Here is a 21370-nt window from a genome sequence, read left to right as displayed (position 1 = left end):
TTTTAGCATTCTGTGGGTGGAAGCATTAATGCTGTTGTTGTCATATCCATATCCTTCTGGTAGCATATGAAGCAGAAAAGAGGCAGGAAAAATAACTCTCCTTGTGTGACATTCTCTTTTTATTTGGAGAGAAATAACTGCATTTCAGGGTTAATGGGATCTGAACCTAATACAATTTTGGGATAAGAAAACCAGAAAAATATTAAAATTAAAAATGGGGCACAGGGCTTTGACTGGAGTCATTACGAGTGTTGGCCTCTAAACTTCCTGGTAAATAAAGTCTCTGTTGAATTTCCTCTTTTGTTTCGGTGGTTGGACTGAGTCCCATGAAGCCAGATCACTTCTGACTGCAAGGAGCTTGGGAAAGCAAGAATCTGGATCTTTTACCAGCTAAATTTGGAGGTAGGTATCTACCAGACTAGGGAAGAAGAGGAGAAGAATGGCTGTTGAGTGCAGATCAATTTGTTTCCACTGAAGTCTATGGATGAAATATTTATGCATAGCCGAGGTATAGAATTGTGCTGTAAAATGTGGTTGATTTGATGGTAACTATGTGGATAGATGTGGTAGGCTGAAGTGTCCCCTGCAAATTTATGTCTACCTTGGATCTCAGAATGTGACTTTATTTTAATTAGAAATAGAGTCTTGCTGATGCAATTAGTTAAGAACTTTGAGATGAGTCATACGGGGTTTTCGGTGGGTGCTAAATCCAGTGGCTGGCATCCTTATAAGAAGAGAGGACACACAGACACACAGAAGAGAAGGCCATTCAAAGATGGAGGCAGAGCCTGGGGTTATGCTGACAGGAGCCAAGGAATGCTGGGGGGGACATTAGAAGCTGAAAGAAGCAGGGAAGGATTTTCCTCTACAAGTTCAGAGGATGCATGGCTCTGCTGACACCTTGATTTCTGGCTTCCAGCCTCTAGAACTGAGAGAGAATTAATTTTTGCTGTAATAAATCACCCAGTTTGTGTTCATTTACTGTGGCAGTCTTAGGAAACTAAAGCGATAGGGTAAAGGGCAGTTATCAGAATAAGGGGATGTGGTGCTGGTAGACAATTGGTGTCCATTCTACAATGGTGTCAATTCTACAATGGACCAAAGGTGTCCATTGTAGAATTTATAAAAGGAGCTTAGCAGTAGGTGGAGTCATAGCTACAGAATGAGAGCCAGGTTAGTATATTGCCTTGATGTTATGACAAGGCATGAGAATGTCAGTGCCAGGAAGAGTGAGCACTGAGAAGTTGAGAAGAGGGAAGGCATGATGAGACAGGAGGACAAGCACCTAGCCTTTCATCTAGACAAGCCAGTTCCTAAGCATTTCTACCTCCTTCCTGAATCTGCCTGTGAATGTCCTTCATGTGAAATGCTCGTCACCTCACTCTGCTTGACTAATTCATTGCCCTTCCCTTTGTGAAACTGACATTGAAGGTACACTCCTTCAGTGTTCATGTCGTTGGTGTGGTGTACGTGTGTGTGTGTGTGTGTGTATGTGTATAGAGTGATACTTTCACAATTTTTTAGATTTCTCTTTGGGATAGGATATTCTTTTTTTTTTTTTTTTTTTTTTTTTTTGAGACAGGGTCTGGCTCTGTCACCCAGGCTGGAGTGCAATGGCTTGATCTCAGCGCATTGCAACCTCCACCTCCCAGGTTCAAACAATTCTCCTGCCTCAGCCTTCTGAGTAGCTGGGATTACAGGTGCACGCCACCACACCCAGCTGATTTTTTGTATTTTTAGTAGAGACGGGATTTCGCCATGTTGGACAGGCTGGTCTGAAACTCCTGACCTCAAGTGATCTGCGCACCTCGGCTTCCCAAAGTGCTGGGATTACAGATGTGAGCCACCATGCCTGGCTGTGGTAGGATACTCTTGAAGTTATTTAGGACGTGTTTAATTAAAGACAATGGCATGCAATGTGTATCTTGTGGAGTCTGAGCAAAAAAAAAAAAGAGACACTGATATTAAATTTTATGTATAAGTCTTCTGTATTTAAATACAGTGATTTAATAAAATCTGTTATTTGGAGACAAAGAAGTATTTCATGTATTTTCGTTTTAGACATAAAGGAAATCAACTCCTTTGAAGTACCAAAATTTATAACTTAAATTGTTTTGATATAAATATACCTAAAACATATTGTATAGTTCCCTGGATTCTTATACAGAATGCATCTTCTCCCTGCTGACCCAATGTCAACATTAGACACATCCATTATTGTTCTGTGTGATATTTTAATGTTCTGGGGCCTCCTTCCTAAATACCCTGACAATCATGCTGCTCTTTTCTCTTGCTGTGAGGTGACCAGCTGTGCCCCTGCCTGTTGCCAGCATGCTCCCCTCTGCTAGATCCCTGTCTTCCTCTAGTGCAGTTTTTAATTCATCGTGGCCTGGGAATCCAGATAACACAGCTAATTAGAAATGATCTAAATGTAAGAGTGAATGCCCCTGAGGGAGCATCTGTGGCCTTCTCTGTGAGTTTCTATGGGGATCTCTCCTTTGCATTAGATGCTGTAAGTGTTAGTGTATGAATGGCAGACCTGTTTTTCCTTTGCTTCTCAACACTCAATTAGATCCAAGTAGCTAATGAAATTCATGACAGCATGCAGCAAAATTCTGTATAGGAAGGTTTTTTTTCCTTCTTTACATAGTTTCCCATGTTCTAAATTAGTTGTTTTAATGTTATCTATGTGTTTTTGTTTCATTTTAGGGTATCAGTGGGATAATATTAACTGCCAAAATAATTCATTAGTTGTAAAGCTCCATCCTGGGGAGTTATCTTGGCTAAACTGTGGATAATGTGCTTCTTAGTTTAGACTGCTGAAAAGTCATTACGGTCAATGACTGACCCACAGCCACCATGTAAAAAACCTGGGGTTAACTAGAAAGTAAAAACTGCTGAACAACCTGATTGTGCCAAGAGGTAGTATGTTAAATCTATATAGAAGTAGCAGAAGTTACAGGAAAAAAAGCCAGTGATTACCAGGATGTCAAATAGTTTATAAATCAGGTTGCTGAGTCTTTGAATCTTGAGATGATATTTAAGTCGAAATTTCAAGAGTAGAAATTCTGAGGTCAGAATCAATAGTGTAGTTGGGTATTAGTCATATCAATAAAAAGCCGGCTTTTGAGCTTGACCGCTTTTCTCTCAGTTCCTTTTCCTAATTATCCTACTTTTCTCAAAAATGTCACTCACAAACCCTTTTGCTGTGAGAGTTAATTGTGAGGTGCATAAAATACACATAAAAGTTTCAAAAGTGAAGTATAAATAGCCATAGCCTTTCAAAGTATTATTCAGGTTTAGAAAACCAAGTGCCTTTACACATCATTCGAGCACCCGAGGATGATTCTATCTGCAGATGGGCCTTTAAATAAGTGTGAGTTTGCTGCTGCTTCTCAACTCCCAGTTGGATACTGAAAAAAAAGATCTTTCTCAATTTCCTGTTCTTTTGCCTTATTAAAATCCTTCTGTTGCCCCCACCGCCACCCCTGCCTCTTTCTTCTTTTCCCATCTTTTTGTGTGGAGGATGTTATCCACAGTTCCCAGCAGTGATGATGCATTTGAGTCAGGAGGATGAGATTGTGACCCAGATACAGTGCATGAGAAATGAGTGATGGGAAGAGAGAGAATGACGGGGGGATGGGGGGGTGGAGGATGAGAGAGAGAGAGAGAGAGAGAGAGCGAGCAGTGGGGAAGCGTTATGAGTTGTACAGTTATTTCTAGCTTTGAATGGTTTCCAAATCTCATACATTCACAGACAACCTCGCCAAAGCCCACAGCTGTCATGCATTTTCAACAGATTCCACAGGGCCTAGATGAGGTTTGAAGGCATTCCTTTGCTCTTACGCATTAGCTAAAAGGAATTACCGTAACATCTGATATTGTGGAAGTGGGACATTTGCCATCCTGACCTTGCCCAGAGCAGTCCGGAAATAGGGGTCTAAGAATGTATTATCTCATATGGCCCCTAAAGGTCACCAGGGGCCTGTCAGTGGCGTTCTGAGAAAATCCAAGCACCCAATATGCTCTGCATTTGGAGAAACCGGGCTGCTTTGTATGGACACAGTGGGCAGACACATGTTCCCATTGCTCTTTGGATGTTTGTCATAGGAAAGGCATGTTCCACTGGAGAAATTCCCAGCTGTCAGTAATGTGCTGATATACCACAGCCAATCATCAGAGGATGAGCCAAATAAACAGGATGTTCGCAATGTGTGTGATTGCATGAGTGTGTAACAAAACTTCTGCCCATTTCACAGTCTCATAATGGGATTGACATGCATTGCTTAATGCCTCTGTGTGTTTAGGATAGAAAGGCATAAACACCATGGAAACCATGTGTAAGAAAGCCCTTTCTTTGGCTATATGGGCTGTTGATATGACGGGATGAAATCTGGTATAAATTGGGAAAGAACATTGCTTTAATATTATGAGTTTACTTGCTGGGAAGTGCCTTGAAGTCATCCAAACACAGATGAGATGGAATAATCAGATAATCAGTAGCTATTGTGAGTTAACAAAAGGGGCTGAGTTGATGTGAATATTTTTACATACCAGTGGCGTCATTTTCATTCTTTCTTCTTGTAAGACACTCATTAGTTGAATTATTTATATAAATGTACAGAAACGAGTCAAAGTTATGTCATTGCCCTTTTTGTTTGGATATGCTGCTACTGTTAACAATTAGTTTCTAAATATATTCCCGAGGCAGCAATTTGGGAAGGGGGAGTAGTGGTTCCTTCAACACTCATGTGTAGATTGGTTCTTGGAAAAATAACATCAGGTATACTGTTAAGTGTCAGACCTTTTACTTCTCTGCGTATTCAAATCCCCTTTGCTCAAGGTGGCACATCCATTCATGATAATAACAGTAATAAATAACATTTATTGTACATTTCCTGTTCAGTGGTACTGAGCTAAGCCTTTAACATGCATTTACTCTTTTAATTCTCACAAAACATATAAGATTGATACTATTATTATTACTATCATAATGATAAGAAAACCAGCATTCAGAGAAGGTAGTAGGCTTTTAAGAAGGTAGAGTTAGTGACAGAGCAAGCTGGAACAGGTATTTGAGTACTGAATCCATGCATTTAACCATTTCACTATGTTATCCTTGTGTGTCCCTGCTCTATGTGAAATTTGATTCTATTACAGTCTCTGGTGTTAATTACTTTATTGCATTGAAATGTGATTTGTATTTCCTTGAACAGGACTAATGCACAAATATAATTTTAGTATCCCGGGGTCCATCTGTATAGAATATTTCACCAACCTAGTACAGTTGAGGAACATGCCATGAAGTCTTTGTAATGATTTTTCTCTGTTGTTAAGTTTTGGTCTTTTAATTGTGGTTATTATGTGCTGCTTTTCAAACATTGCCCAAGATGCACTGATTTAGGAAAAAATCATATGTGTCAGTATGCTACCTCCTAATAATGTTAACACTTTCAATAGGTTTTATGTGATAAACACAGCAGGAAAGAAAAGGAGTTCTGAGTGTACAGAATCTGTGTGTTTATATTGGTTTATGAGATCGTTAGAGACTTGTACTTATCATTTGGTGGAAAGCAGTACCTAATGTACATAATGGTTAGGATTTGGGCTCTGGAGTTTCACTACTTAACGATCTGTGTGACCCTGAGCCATTTCATTGATGTTTCTGAGCCCATTTCTTTCATCTGTACAGTAGGTATAAGATAATTTTTTTATAAGATTATTGTTAGGATGAAATGAGAGAATCCTTGTAAAATTCATGGCTCCTAATAAGTATTTTAAAGAATGCTCTGAAATGCCTTTCAGCACTCTTCATTGCCAATCCTTGTACTGTTTATCTTTGAGTCCTTATCACAATTAGACATGCTGTATTATACTTGTTAAATGTCGTCTCCCTAAACTAGAATATAAACTCCCCAAACTCAGGTATGTGTCCTTCTCTCCTGTGCCCTCATTGCCCAGAACAGCACCTGATGCAAGCTAGGCCCTTATGAATATTCGCAGATAAATAAATGATAGCTATTTTATTATCATCATTATTATCACTATTACTATGGCTTTTATTATCATGTGTTTCAGACTCAGATACCATGCTTAAGAAAATCCTAAAAATACTGTTTAGATTTGAATAGTTACTAAGAGGCTTACGAAATATTTGATTTCTGATCATAGAAGTTTATAGGAACATCAGAGCACATTGAGTTTAACCTCTTCAATTTATAAAATAAGAGACTTAGAATACTCCAAGGCCAAGTGATGTTAATTGGTCTTACCTTAGTCAAGAATTACCAAGTGGCGGCCAGGCGTGGTGGCTCACGCCTGTAATCCCAACACTTTGGGAGGCCGAGGCGGGTGGATCACAAGGTCAGGAGATCGAGACCATCCTGGCTAACAAGACCATCCTGGCTAACACAGTGAAACCCCGTCTCTACTAAAAATACAAAAAATTAGCCAGGAGTGGTGGCAGGTGCCTGTAGTCCCAGCTACTCGGGAGGCTGAGGCAGGAGAATGGCGTGAACCCAGGAGGCAGAGCTTGCAGTGAGCCTAGATAGCACTACTGCACTCTGGCCTGGGCGAAAGAGCGAGACTCTGTCTCAAAAAAAAAAAAAAACCAAATGGCAAATAAGAGCTGGGATCCAGGCTCTACCCCCAGTCCAGTAAGTGCTCTTTCTACTGTGCTCTACTGACATCTAACTTGGGTACCAATATGGCTGTCCACTCTTCAGCAGACCAGGCCTCAACGAAACCATGGCCCTACTTTATCATTGCATTTTACTCCAAACTTCTTCTCCCCTTTTGTTGACTGGTCATGGCTGTATCTTCCGGGTTTTTCACAGGAATGGAATTTCTTTTTGATGATAAAATGTGCACTAGTGACAAGTCATACATGGAAATGGCTGAGAACTACAAGACACCGCTTGGGGCCAGGTAGAAATGCCCCTCTCCAGATAACTCAGTGAAAATTGGATACCTTTTGTCGGCTCTATTTGGAGTCTTTTACTGGATTTGGGATCTCCAAAGCATTTCATCCTGAGACAAAATCAAAACAAATAAAAGCTATAAAGTTTATTACTCCTCTGGCTTAGAGCTGTCTAGGAGGAAAAATGTATGAATTCATTCAATCAACACTTATTAAGAGATAGTAAGAAATGGATGTGTGTGGATGGAATTTACAAATATTTTCAAGTTGCATCATTTTCCCTCAAGGAGTTTACAGTCTAGCAAAAAACAGATTTTTCCAAATTAATCTTAGTGGTATATAACATGATAGTGAGAACATGGAGAGAGGAAATGAAAATAAAATTTTGAGGGAGCTTGGAGGAGGAAGAGATTACTTCCACATGGTGAATTGAGATGTTCGTGGAAGAGGAAGCATTATAACTAGATTGATGGATCAGTAGTATTCTTCAAATTGCATGCATCTTAGATCAAATATATTTTAAAGGTGATTTCTTAGGAAGTTCATTTATTTCCTGACATTTTATATCCTTATGTATGCCATATAACAGACTCAAATGTATATAATGTAATGTAACCACCATAGCCTGTTTCTCAAAAGGAGGCATTTATTAGAGACATTATTATGTATTTTTTGTGTAGTCACAATTATAAATATTTACATGAGTTTATAAATAATAGAGTATTTTTTGTGTAGTCACAATTATAAATATTTACATGAGTTTATAAATAATAGAGTACCAAAAGAAAAAGAAATTGTATCTGTACTTACACACATACAATGTTTGGAGGCTCTACACATAGCTAAGATTATTTTTGGACATTTCTGATTTGACTTACATAACTGTTTATGCTTAAGCCACAAAAGGTTTTCAAACTAAAGTCCATTATGATAATAGTGTGATGTATCAAAGGCATCCATGAGCTGAACTCATGTTCTTATACTAAAAGTCTTGGAAAACATTTGCAGTGTTTACAATGCCTTCACACACATTTTTTTCTCCTTATGGATGTATCTTTCTACTTAAAATAGCTGCATTTATTTTAGTAGTTGATCTCTTTCCTGGAAATTATTTTCAAAAGTAAATATAATGTTAGTTAAATAAATATTTTAAGTTTTACTTCACATTTTCAATGTATTAAGCACTACATGGTAACTAGAAAATTGAAAGTTATTATTAATTTGATTAATGTAAGCCATATTTTACATTCAGCAACCCCAAATTAAATAAAAACAATAATAGAGGAATTATAAAGAATGTGATTAACATCAGTTTAGTGCCTGGATGAGTTTTCATTTTCTAATCTTCCCTTACCATTTCGACTTTGCCCTGTTCCTGGTCAGCTGGGAAGTTATCTGCTGTGGGGTTTCCTGTTTGCCTGTTGCTTTTCTACCTTGGGGTTCTCTAGCTACCCATTTGGCTTGCTGGCTCCTAAAGCTATGACTGCAGCTATATAGTCTTTCGTGTTTCACTTGAAACATGCTGACAGATGTGCTGACTGAACATTTTAACCAGTACACTTATTCTGGCTTCTTCTGAAGCTGATTAAGCTAACAAAACAATTCTATGTTCCTCTGCTGATTAAGCTACCAAAACAATTCTGTGTTCCTCTGAAGAACAAAGAAAGGGCAAAACCAAAAACATGAATCAAATAGAGCCAATATGGAAGACGTACAGCTTTAACAGAACATAAGAACTATGGTGTTCAGTGGCTTTTAGAGGCCACATTCTTTCATGTGGAGAGAACATGGAATGGCTTACTGTCTTGCTATAGTTTGCTTTTACATTAGTACTAGATCTTACACTGGATTAGTCATTACTATTTGCAATGAGTCAATAAAACTTAAAAAATCTCTTGGGACAGTTTTCTAAGCTCAGGAAAATATGAATATAGCTAGGAGAATGATTTATTTCCATGTATTTATTGAGCTGCTATTATGTGATGAAGACTTATTTAAAGAGTAAATATTTTTGCAAGACATAGTCCCTGTCCAGGGGAACTGGTACACCACTGCTGAAACTGGTGTGGAGTCTTCCATGGTTGAAGGAAGTCAAAGCTCTAAGCCAAATTAAGGATTTCCTGGTTGCTGATAGAATATTAGAACTGAAAGGTCTTTCAGATATCATCTACTCCTCTAATTTTATTTTATGAATATGGTAACTATAATTGTTACTTGTTAAAGATCACCCAGAAATTTAGCAAGAAAGTCATATATGAACATATTTTTCTTTCCTCTAAATCTGATGTTTTTTTCATGGTATGACATATATATTTATATTAATTTAAATGAGTCAAATGTAATTTAATTTTACTTTTATTAGTTTAGTGTATGTATGTATATGTATATGTATGTATAAAACAGTAGTTCTCTCTGGGGATTGGCATTGTACATATACATGTATATATATATATATATACACACACACACACACACACACACACACATATTCTTTGCAATAAAAATGAGATCACATTTAACCTACCATTTTGTACCTCACTTTTTCATCTAACTATTGCATGAATATTTTCAATGTGAATGAATATGTTAAGAGTATTACTTTTATTGGGACTGCAAAATAGTCTATTCATCTTGTATTTTAGAACATTTTACTTTGATGTAACTTTTAAAAACATTATTTGAGGTCAATATTTCCCTTTGTAAATCATTCTGCAATGAAGATCCACATATTATATATTTATTCTCCGTTCTTTCCTTTATATTTCCAGACCTAGAGTTTCTAGGTCAAAGGAAACACATACATGCAAGACTTTTGATCCACAATGGGCCCACCAACAACACTTTCCACTACCAATTTCAAAATCCATAGTTTATATTCAGTGCTGCAGGACTGTAAAATCTGGCAAGGGTTAACAGGTTTAATAAAAAAATCCAAACAAAACTTCTCCAGCTAGAAATATAAAATCACAATGGCTTAGTATCCACCCAGCAGGGCTGTCATTTCCTGAAATGTATTAGATGGACAGGTGGCATCGATTAAGCTCACAGAAGAAAAGTGTTTGTGATGGAGTCTCCCCATTTCCAACCTTCAAAGGCGAGAGGATGATGATCTTAGATTTAGCAGTGGCCTCAGGAGGTGGCTTTTGTCACATCCTCATACATCTCTGACTTACATTTGCTAAAGCTGGGATGTAAAATGCATATATGAATTTATAACAAATTAGAAGTCTTCAGATGTTAATTAGAGAGCAAATATATTTACTGCCTAGGGGTCATTGTGAGTCTCCTACCTCTTGTTTGAGTTTGCTTGCTGTGTGTGATTGCTTATCAATGTAAGCATGAATAAGAGTTATAATTTAACGGTTTACTGAAAGCTGCTAGATGTTTGTAATGAAAATACTAAATTCAGTGAGGTTTGCATCTATCTTTTAAAAGTAAGAATAAACATCCTAATATTTAAAAAAATGTCAAAGAGAAAAATGCACATGTACTCTTTTTTCAATTTTAACTTCTGACATTTTGCTGCCTTATGTAGTACGTGCTCTTTGTTTTTCTCGGATAAGAAATAGCTATAGATGGTTTTTCAAGCATATTGTTTTTAGATAATGCTTTGAGATAATGCTGCTTCATGATAATAGTTGTAGACAGTTTTAAGCATGATGTTTGAGCACAGAAATTAACCTCTATTTGTGTTTCTGAAGCAGTCTGGAAATTCAAGGAAAATTGTTTTGCATTTGATTGTTTTATACCATCTGTGATTTGAATTTTTCATGTAGTAAGTTATTATATGCTATCTCTAAAGGTAAGATTTTTTTCCAATTAAGTATTTCATTATCTAAGTAAATGCTAATAGAATTTCAGATTAAATTAATATTGAAAATAAATATATATGCAATTATCTTACCATCTTTATTTTATCTCTCAAGTATAAGCTAGTTCATATTTATAAAGGAAAACTGTCAATTTTAAATTTTCATTTTTGTTTACAAATTGATTTTTTTCTGACTATTGGATTCTAGGATAGCTCCAGGAAAGCTTATTAAAATTTTTATTACAGCTTGTTTTTGGATAATATAGATTTGTACTTGGTAAAGACATTCATATTACTAAATATTATCATTTTAGATGAGCCCACTCTACTTCAAAAATGAAGAAGAGGATATTGCTGTACCTAAATACAGGAAAGGTACATTTGCATGGAATGGAGAGATGTGAGGAAAGTAAAAAAGCCCACATAGCATGGATAACTTCTGGCTCAGGGAAGACTCAGGCAGTAACTACGTGACTATTCTGGGTGATCACTAGGTAGTATGAGGTTCTTAGCCACCTGTCTGGGTGGGGTATGCCCAAGTTAAGAGTTGTGTTCCACTTGCCCTTGATAACTCCCTGTCAACCCAAATGTTTGCTCTAGAGAACAGCTTCCCTCTGTTTCATCAGATCCCTTTTCTTCTCAAATTATAGTATAAGGCCCACTTCTTTCAGGACAGTTTCTCTAATTAACATCCAATGACCTCCAAACCATTGACATATTAATAATTCCGGATCCTTTCATTTACTCATCACTTTTGTAATCATTATAGCTCTCATTTTTGTAAATGGGATGTGCGTCTGCGTTGCTTCCCTTATTAAATTATAATCATGAATCTGGGATCATGGCTAATCTCGACTGTGTTCCCTGGAACAATAAACAAAATAGTTATAAATCTGAGCATTTCTAAATAAATGCAGTCCCTAAGGGGAATTTTATACCAATTTCTTAAACATTTGTGGAAAATATGTTTATTCATTGGATTAAAAGGAGAGGAAGAAAAAAGAGATGGGTCTGAGCACTGAAATATTTATCAAAGGTTTGCTTCATGCTGTACAGTGTACTGAAACTTTGTGACATGTTACCTCACATAATCCTTGCCACTGCTCACGTGGAGGTACTGTTAAATCCACTTACAGATGAGGAAATGGGGAGGTTTTTTTCTAAGTTTCAGGAAGTTCAGAGACTTGGTCTAGGAAACATCATTAGTAAATGGAAGCATTGGGACAAGAACTCAAAAAATATGTGACAGGAAAAACTCCTTCTCTGCCAATTCTAACATCTTCCTATTCATTTTCTACTGGGCTGATCTTAATGAAGTGAAGTAATGCTTTAAAACCCCTTTTTACATTTTAAACTTGCAAAGCTTTGGTGCTTAAGGTTTATAGTTCAGTAATTGATTCTACTTTAAGGACTGAGAATTCACCACTCCTATTCAACATAGTGGTGGAAGTTCTGGCCAGGGCAATCGGGCAGGAGAAGGAAATAAAGGGTATTCAATTTGGAAAAGAGGAAGTCAAATTGTCCCTGTTTGCAGATGACATGATTGTATATCTAGAAAACCCCATTGTCTCAGCCCAAAATCTCCTTAAGCTGATAAGCAACTTCAGCAAAGTCTCAGGATACAAAATCGATGTACAAAAATCACAAGCATTCTTGTACACCAATCACAGACAAACAGAGAGCCAAATCATGAGTGAACTCCCATTCACAATTGCTCCAAAGAGAATAAAATACCTAGGAATCCAACTTACAAGGGACGTGAAGGACCTCTTCAAGGAGAGCTACAAACCACTGCTCAATGAAATAAAAGAGGATACAAACAAATGGAAGAACATTCCATGCTCATGGGTAGGAAGAATCAATATCATGAAAATGGCCATACTGCCCAAGGTAATTTACAGATTCAATGCCATCCCCATCAAGCTACCAATGACTTCCTTCACAGAATTGGAAAAAACTACTTTAAAGTTCATATGGAACCAAAAAAGAGCCCGCATCGCCCAGTCAATCCTAAGCCACAAGAACAAAGCTGGAGGCATCACGCTACCTGACTTCAAACTATACTACAAGGCTACAGTAACCAAAACAGCATGGTACTGGTACCACAACAGAGACATAGATCAATGCAACAGAACAGAGCCCTCAGAAATAATGCCACATATCTACAACTATCTCATCTTTGACAAACCTGACAAAAACAAGCAATGGGATAAGGATTCCCTATTTAATAAATGGTGCTGGGAAAACTGGCTAGCCATATGTAGAAAGCTGCAACTGGATCCCTTCCTTACACCTTATAGAAAAATTAATTCAAGATGGATTAAAGACTTACATGTTAGACCTAAAACCATAAAAACCCTAGAAGAAAACCTCGGCAATACCATTCAGGACATAGGCATGGGCAAGGACTTCATGTCTGAAACACCAAAAGCAATGGCAACAAAAGCCAAAATTGACAAATGGGATCTAATTAAACTAAAGAGCTTCTGCACAGCAAAAGAAACTACCATCAGAGTGAACAGGCAACCTACGGAATGGGAGAAAATTTTCACAACCTACTCATCTGACAAAGGGCTAATATCCAGAATCTACAATGAACTGAAACAAATTTACAAGAAAAAAACAAACAACCCCATCAAAAAGTGGGCGAAGGACATGAACAGACACTTCTCAAAAGAAGACATTTATGCAGCCAAAAAACACATGAAAAAATGCTCATCATCACTGGCCATCAGAGAAATGCAAATCAAAACCACAATGAGATACCATCTCACACCAGTTAGAATGGCGATCATTTAAAAGTCAGGAAACAACAGGTGCTGGAGAGGATGTGGAGAAATAGGAACACTTTGACACTGTTGGTGGGACTGTAAACTAGTTCAACCATTGTGGAAGTGAGTGTGGCAATTCCTCAGGGATCTAGAACTAGAAATACCATTTGACCCAGCCATCCCATTACTGGGTATATACCCAAAGGACTATAAATCATGCTGCTATAAAGACACATGCACACGTATGTTTATTGTGGCACTATTCACAATAGCAAAGACTTGGAACCAACCCAAATGTCCAACAACGATAGACTGGATTAAGAAAATGTGGCACATATACACCATGGAATACTATGTAGTAATAAAAAATGATGAGTTCATGTCCTTTGTAGGGACATGGATGAAACTGGAAACCATCATTCTCAGTAAACTATCACAAGGACAAAAAACCAAACACTGCATGTTCTCACTCATAGGTGGGAATTGAACAATGAGAACACATGGGCACAGGAAGGGGAACATCACACTCCGGGGACTATTGTGGGGTGGGGGGAGGGCCGAGGGACAGCATTAGGAGATATACCTAATGCTAAATGACGAGTTAATGGGTGCAGCACACCAACATGGCACATGGATACATATGTAACAAACCTGCACATTGTGCACATGTACCCTAAAACTTAAAGTATAATAATAATAATAATGACATAAAAAAACCCTTTTTACATTTTAAACTTGCAAAGCTTTGGTGCTTAAGGTTTCTAGTTCAGTAATTGATTCTACTTTAAGGACTGAGAATTCTAGGGTGGATCATTCCACAGTAGATTCCTTATTCACCTTATCTATAAATATAGGACCATTGAATTTTTAATCTGGAAAGGACTCTATGGATGACTTCATTCTGTACAACCATTATAGAGATTCTCTGGTTCTTAACAAAAATATCCAATTAAAACCCGTTGTGAAAATAAGAAGACAATGATTTTTCATTGCAGTGTAGGGCTGAAAATATCATTTTATTATTAGTAGTAGTGTAGTATTATATTGGCTTTGTAGGCATGCCAGCTCACATAGTTAGTTACTTGGTCATCATATCTTACTTGAGGGAATAGCGACTCTTCTAAGTTATATTCTTTTTTGGTTACTATGTCATATTTGTTTTCAAATGAAATGTAATTCAGACTGCCAATTCTTGTCAAGTAGTGCCTAAATTGTGATACTTTACAGTGTTAAACACAACTTTCTACCAGCATAGTATAGAATATAATTTTATTAATAAAATATTAATAAAATGCCAACTGTAGAGAAAGAAACTGACAATTGCAGAAAGATGTCCCTAGAAAGCAGATCAAATTAAATGACACAATAATTCCCCTCCAAATATGAATATCTTTGACTTAAAAGAAAGATCTGCTTTATGATGTTATAAACATATCCTTCCCTGGAGCAGTATTGATAATTAATGCCACATACTGTTGGTTAGAATTATATATGAGTTTGGTCATAAATGTTCTCATGCACTTTAAATGTCAATAAAATAAATAGCCTTTATTATTTCAAAATGATTACTTGGTCCCAGACACTGCTACTTTGCGGGAGAGGATGGCTGCCTTGGCACATAATGAAGTATTACAGAGACATGCCGTTAACATTTGGAAGACACACTCTTAGCTCTCAGGCAATGCAGCATGGGGAGCATATAAGGGCACAAGGAATATGCTTGAAGAAACCCAATCCCTGTCCTTGCTTCCACTTGTGCTCTCATAAATCAGCCTGTTAAGATCTTAAGCTTAGAAATAATTTTTAAAAAGGACAATGTTCCTCTTTTGTGGCTTTCAGGGCCAAGTGCTTTGTTTCTGGTCACTCTTGCTTTCTAGATACAGCCTTTGTTATTGTTTTCGATTTGAAACAGGGAGTGTCTTGCTCTGTTGCCCAGGCTGGAGTGCAGTGATGTGATCTCAGTGATCCTCCCACGTTAGCCTTCTGAGTAGCTGGGATTACAGGCACATGCCACCATTCCCAGCTAATTTTTTTTTTTTCCATTTTTTTCTTGAAACAAGGTTTTGCCATGTTGCCCAGGCTGGTCTTGAACTCCTGTCCTCAAGTGATCTTCCTGCCTTGGCCTCCCAAAGTGCTCAGATTATAGGTATGAGCCACTGTGCCAGATTCTTTTGTTTTTAAGAAAATTCCCAAATGTTTAACTTCTGTAGGCAATTTTATCCCACATCAAGAGAGAAGGACTCGTATATATTCTTACTTCATGACATATTAAAAACATGTGAGACTGACACATAGGTAATGAATAAGAGGAGTCAGTCCTTGCCGTAGGAAGAATTATCAATTGAATAAAAAACTAAAAATAGGACTTCCAGTTTCAGCTTTAGCATATAAAGAGCTTGGAAGTTGTTATGTCTGTCTTCACAAGAAAAAGCTAATCAAGTTGTGAACCAATGATTTTTCTTGAATCCATCAGAGAATAGACATTGCAAGGCAAATTTCCACCCTAAATTTCAGAAAGACAGGTGAATCCAGAGTCATAGCTGAGGTCTGCTTACCTGTAGCAGAAGCTGCTGGCATTATAATCCAGTAAGAACACCTAAATGGTAATTTTGAGGAAATGCTGGAGGCTAAGTGTGAACTAGAGGAGAGTGAAAAACTTGTGGGGGTTGCAATTTTATGGGGCCCTCTTGCTTTTATGAGCTTTTACTGCAGGAACTTTAGTGGATTCTCACAGTGAAGATCCAAGATTCTCTTGTGGCTCTGTCATGAGGGGCAAAAGAGTAATTCTTGCTAGATACTCCAAGACAGTTCTCCATAACAAAGACCTATGCTGGAGGAGAAAAAAGTTGACTAGAGTATATCCGAGCTGGGGGAAGGGCATTCTCAATCCAGTTACCTCTAGCCTTCAGGTCTCACCCGAGGGGGAAATATTATACCACTGAAGAAGTACTTGTGAAGGTCACAGCCCAGAGGCACAGGACCACTAAGCACACAGAGTTATGTGTAAAATTATAGAATGCCTGACTTTCCCCATATCTTAGCATCACACCAACAGGGGTTCCATGTAACAACAGTGTATTACAATGGAAAGAACTGTAAAATGCAGAGTCTCTGAAGAAGAGTCTTAAGGAAGCCCAAAGTCAACAATGAAGATAAAAACAAGGACACGAGAGAAATTTGAGTCCTGTGGCACCTACAGTTATAGCAAATATTAATACAACATGTCTGGGTTTTAAATAATTATAGAGCATGCAAGAGGTCAAGAAAAAACACAATCTGAAGGGAGAAAGTAAGAATCAGACTCAGATCTTGATATATCACAGATGTTGGAATTATCAGACAGGAAACTTAAGATGACTATGATTAACATGTTAAAGGTCCTAATGGAAAGAATAGGCAACATGCAAGAACAGATGGGCAATGTAATCTGAGAGATAAAAACAACAAAAATAAGAAATGAAAAAAAAAATAAAATAAGTGCTAGAAATCAAAGACAGAAATGAAGACTCTATTTATCAGTACAGTGGGCATGCCAGAGGAAAAAACTAGTGAGATTGAAAATAAGCCAACAAGAACTTTCCAAACTGAAAGGGAAAGAAAAAAAGGAAAGAAAGAAAGAGAAAGAAAGAAGAAAGAAAGAAAGAAAGAAAGAAAGAAAGAAAGAAAGAAAGAAAGAAAAAAGAAAGAAAGAAAAAAGAAAGAAAGAAAGGAAGGAGGGAGGGAGGGAGCGAGGGAGGAAGGAGGAGAAAAAATCAGAATACCCAAGGACTGTGGGGCAACTGTAATAAGTATAAATTATGCATAATTGGAATACCGGAAGGAGAAAAGGGAACACAGCAAAATAAATATTTGACATAATAATGGCTGAGAACTTTCCAAAATTAATCACAGACATGCAGCACAGTTTCAGAAAGCCCAGAAAACACCAAGAAAGAGAAAAAACAAACAATAAACAAATGAACAAAACAACAACAAAAAACACCATGAAAGTATACCTAAGCATATTATATTCAAGCAACAGAAAAGCAAAGACAAAGAAATCTTGAAAGAAGCCAGAGGAAAAATAATACATCTTATTTGTAGATAAAGAAGGGATAAGAATTATAGTGGTTTTCTTATCAGAAACCACGTAAGAAGAGAGTGGAGGAAAATATTTAAAGTTTGGAAAAAAAACCACCCCCATCTAGAATTCTGTATCCAGTGAAATTATTCTTCAGAAGTAAAAGAGAAATAAAGACTTTCCCAGACAAAAACTGAGGGACCTGATCACCAACAAATCTGCCCTGAAATAAATGTTAAAAGAAGTTATTTAGGAAGAAGAAAAATGATACAGTTCAGAAACTAGTGAAATGAGATTGTTCCCTCGACCCCTTCACGGGACTTGTGAAGGGGGTGGCTCATTTACTCAGCTTGTAGCTCTCAACCCCTAATGGGAGGGGGAACATGCAGGTGAGTGGATGCAGTGGCCAGGATGAGCACTTGTGGGGAACTGGCAGGAGCAGAACTCCCTGTGGCCTACAGTGGCATCTAGGGGTTGCCTGTGACTCCCAGAGCCCCACAGGGTGTGTATTACAGTGTGCTCTTTTTGCTTTGCCAACCGTGGATGCTTCAGTGTTAAACAGCTCAGTGGAGGGTAAATGTGACAGCCTCTTGCATCGTACCCAGGTCCTGTCTGGTGTCCAGGAGGAATGAGGTCACAAGTCACGTGAACAAATTGGAGGGTAGTGAATGCAGAGGATTTTATTGCCAATAAAAGTGGCTCTCAGTGGGAAGGGGGACTGGAAAGGGGATGGAGTGGGAAGGTGGTCCTCCCCTGGAATTTGGGTGTCCTGCTATCAAGCTGTCCCTCTGAAGCCAAGCTGCTTCTCTCTGATGTCCAGCTGCTGGTTCTTTTCTCTCCTTCTCTGCTACGCCGCTCTGCTGGTAGGGCCTGGGGTTTTTGTGGGTACAGGATGGGGGCTGGGGCAGGTCAGGGTGGATTTGGAAAAGGCAACCTTTAGGCTGGAAAACAGGAATGCATGCTTGCACTTTAAGCTGCAGGTGGAGGCTTGAGGATGTGGCCCTCACCAGGGACCACTTTCTTCTACCCAGTATTTCCCTGCCTCCTGTCTGTATCACTAGGGTTTACATGAAGAAAGGAAGTGTGTTGAAGAAGTAATGAATCAAAGTAAAATTAAATCTTTTACTTTTCTCATTTTCAATTGCATTAAAAGATAACTCTTAAGAGCAATAATTGTAACAAAGTATGGAGTTATATTATATAGGTAAGTGAAGTGAATAATAGCAATGCAAACGGGATGGGAATAGGGACTAGTGTATTATAAGGTACTTGTATTACCCATGAAGCAGTATAGAGTTATTTGAAGGTGAAATTAAATTAATTTAAAATGTGTACTTGAAAATCTAAGCCAACTACTAGAAATATTTTTAAAGAAATGTAATTGATAAGCTAAGAGAGGAAGATAAATAGAACCATATAATATAAAGAAACAAAGAACAAATGCAATAATTAGAATAATTAAAACATGGTAGATATTAATTCAACTATATCATTAGTCACTATGTGGTTTATATAGATTAATTAAAGGAACATAGATCATCAGAGTGAATTAAAAGTAAATACAGAGTTGTATTGAGTTAATGCTAGCTACTATAACAACTAGTCTTCACAATTTCAATAGCTTAACACAATACAAGTTTATTTCTTGCTCATATTAAAGATGGTCAGATATCCTAGGCAGTGGGCAGCTCCTGCTACACAGTGTCAGGGACCAAGGTCTTTCTATCTCATGGCCTCACCATCTCTAGGGCTTCATGAATTCTGCATCTAGGTGCTGCAAAAGTGAGAGAGAATAAAGGGGAAAAAGTCACACATGTTTAATTTGTAAATTTTTATACAAAATATCTTTGATAATCACAACTTAATTTTATGATACTTACACATTCTAAAGGGAAGGTGTAAATCATTAGGGCTGAGAGCAGGGAATTCTTATGAACATCAATTTAGGTTACTCTGGTCCATGAATTTTTATAAACTATTATCTCTAAAACAAAGATGTAGTATTTTGACTAAGTTTGCCAAAATACTTTGAAATTTAAAGAAACGTAAGAAAATTTTAACCAGGTTAAAAAATTATTTGGAAAATTTCTGGAAACCAATTTTGATAAAATTGTTTTGTTTATTTTGGCAAAAAGTTATATTTTGAATATTACAATAAATGGTCCAATTTGGTAAATGTCTAAAGTTAAACTGGTTTAAACAAAAAATGCTGGCCTAAAAAACTTGCCTCTCTCCTAAATTTATGACCCTTGTTTCCATTCATTTACAACAGATTTCCATTTGGATGATTTAGTAGATAATTAAATACATATGTCCAAAATTAAAAAAACAAAAACAAAAAAATAAGGATCTTCACTAAAAGAACATTCATTATTGAAAATACAGAATAAAGATAATTCAATTAATTCATGAGAAGCTAGGAAATAAGAAAATAAAAAGCACAATGCAACACAAAATGGAAGAGAGGAATACAAATATATAAAACTATCTCAACAAATGCAAACTGATTAAACATAGATCAAAATACAGAGATTTTTATTGTTTTAAAAAAATGTATGTACTTTTTTGTAGGAAACAGAGCAAAACAATGACATAGAAAGGTTAAAAGTAAGTAAATGGAAAATGTATCAGAAAAATACTATGTTAATATAAGCGAAATTGATTTGAAACCAAAAAAATTTTACTGAAGTTATTTTATGATGATAAATCTGCTATTTTCCAAGAAGATGTAGCAGTCTTGAATCTGTATGTAACTAAAAGCATACCCTCAAACACATGAGTCAAAACTGAAATAAGTTCAACAAAAAATAAACAAATCTACATAGAAGATTGCAACACAACTCTGGGACGTATTGGTAGATCAAGCATTCAACTTTCGTTTCATATACAGACAAATGGAATAACACAATTAATACTGGTCTAATGTATATATATTTATAATACTTTATCCAACAATTAGACAAGTTAGAGATTGTTTTTCACACGCTCTTGAAACTTTTAGAAAATTTGACCGCATACCAGGTCACAAAACACATCTTAACAAATATCAATGAAGCCATATGATGTTGTCTGATCACAGGAAATAAGATTACATAACCATATTTTAAAATAGACCACCAAACTCATATGTTTTGAATTTTAAAGCAACACTTTCCAAAATATTCCATGGATTTAATAATGATGATGTTTATAAGAATGACATTGAGGATAATGGCAGCCAATTTCAATAGTTGCTTACTATGGGTCATGTACTGTGATATGTGCATTACATATACCTCATAAAACCCTAGAGGTAAGTTCTACTTCTTTTGTTATTATTTTGCTGATGAGGAAACTAAATCACAGACCTAATGAATGATGGAGCTAAGATTCACAGTCCAGATAATTTGATTCCAGATACTGTGCTTTAAATCACTACATTGTGATGAAATCAAAATGAAAGAATGAAATAGCAATGAAATACTACATATCAAAACTTGTGAAAGGCAATTAAAATGTTTTAAAACACGAGTTTTATCCTAAGTTCATTATAATAGTGTAGAAGATACACTGAAAATTAATGTTCTAAAGGTCAGCGCCAAAACTTAAAAGGAGGAAAGCAAAGTAAACTCCAAGATAGTAGGCAGAGGAAAATCGTGAAGATGGAACAAAAATTAATTAAGTCTAAAACAAGGAAACATAAATTTTGTAGATGTAAAATCCCTTTTTCATTTCACTTCATTTCGTTTATTTCATTTCATTTTATTTTATTTCAATTTCATTATTTCTTTCTTTGTTTTTCTTTTTTAGACAGGACCTTCCTCTGTCAC

General features: G+C 36.7%; 1 long non-coding RNA gene across 1 annotated transcript in view; it reads left to right on the top strand.

Moving 5' to 3' along the window:
- Window positions 1–317: 317 nt before the first annotated feature.
- The window catches only part of LOC134736468 (uncharacterized), a 52939-nt gene continuing 31886 nt past the window's right edge, over window positions 318–21370 (top strand). Inside the window, exon 1 of the long non-coding RNA XR_010120486.1 lies at window positions 318–402. This is a non-coding gene — a long non-coding RNA (uncharacterized lncRNA). The remainder of the gene's footprint in view (window positions 403–21370) is intronic.

The sequence above is a fragment of the Symphalangus syndactylus genome, chromosome 4 (genome assembly GCF_028878055.3).
Source record: "Symphalangus syndactylus isolate Jambi chromosome 4, NHGRI_mSymSyn1-v2.1_pri, whole genome shotgun sequence".
Lineage (NCBI taxonomy): Eukaryota > Metazoa > Chordata > Mammalia > Primates > Hylobatidae > Symphalangus > Symphalangus syndactylus.
This window is presented reverse-complemented; position numbering and strand designations above follow the sequence as displayed.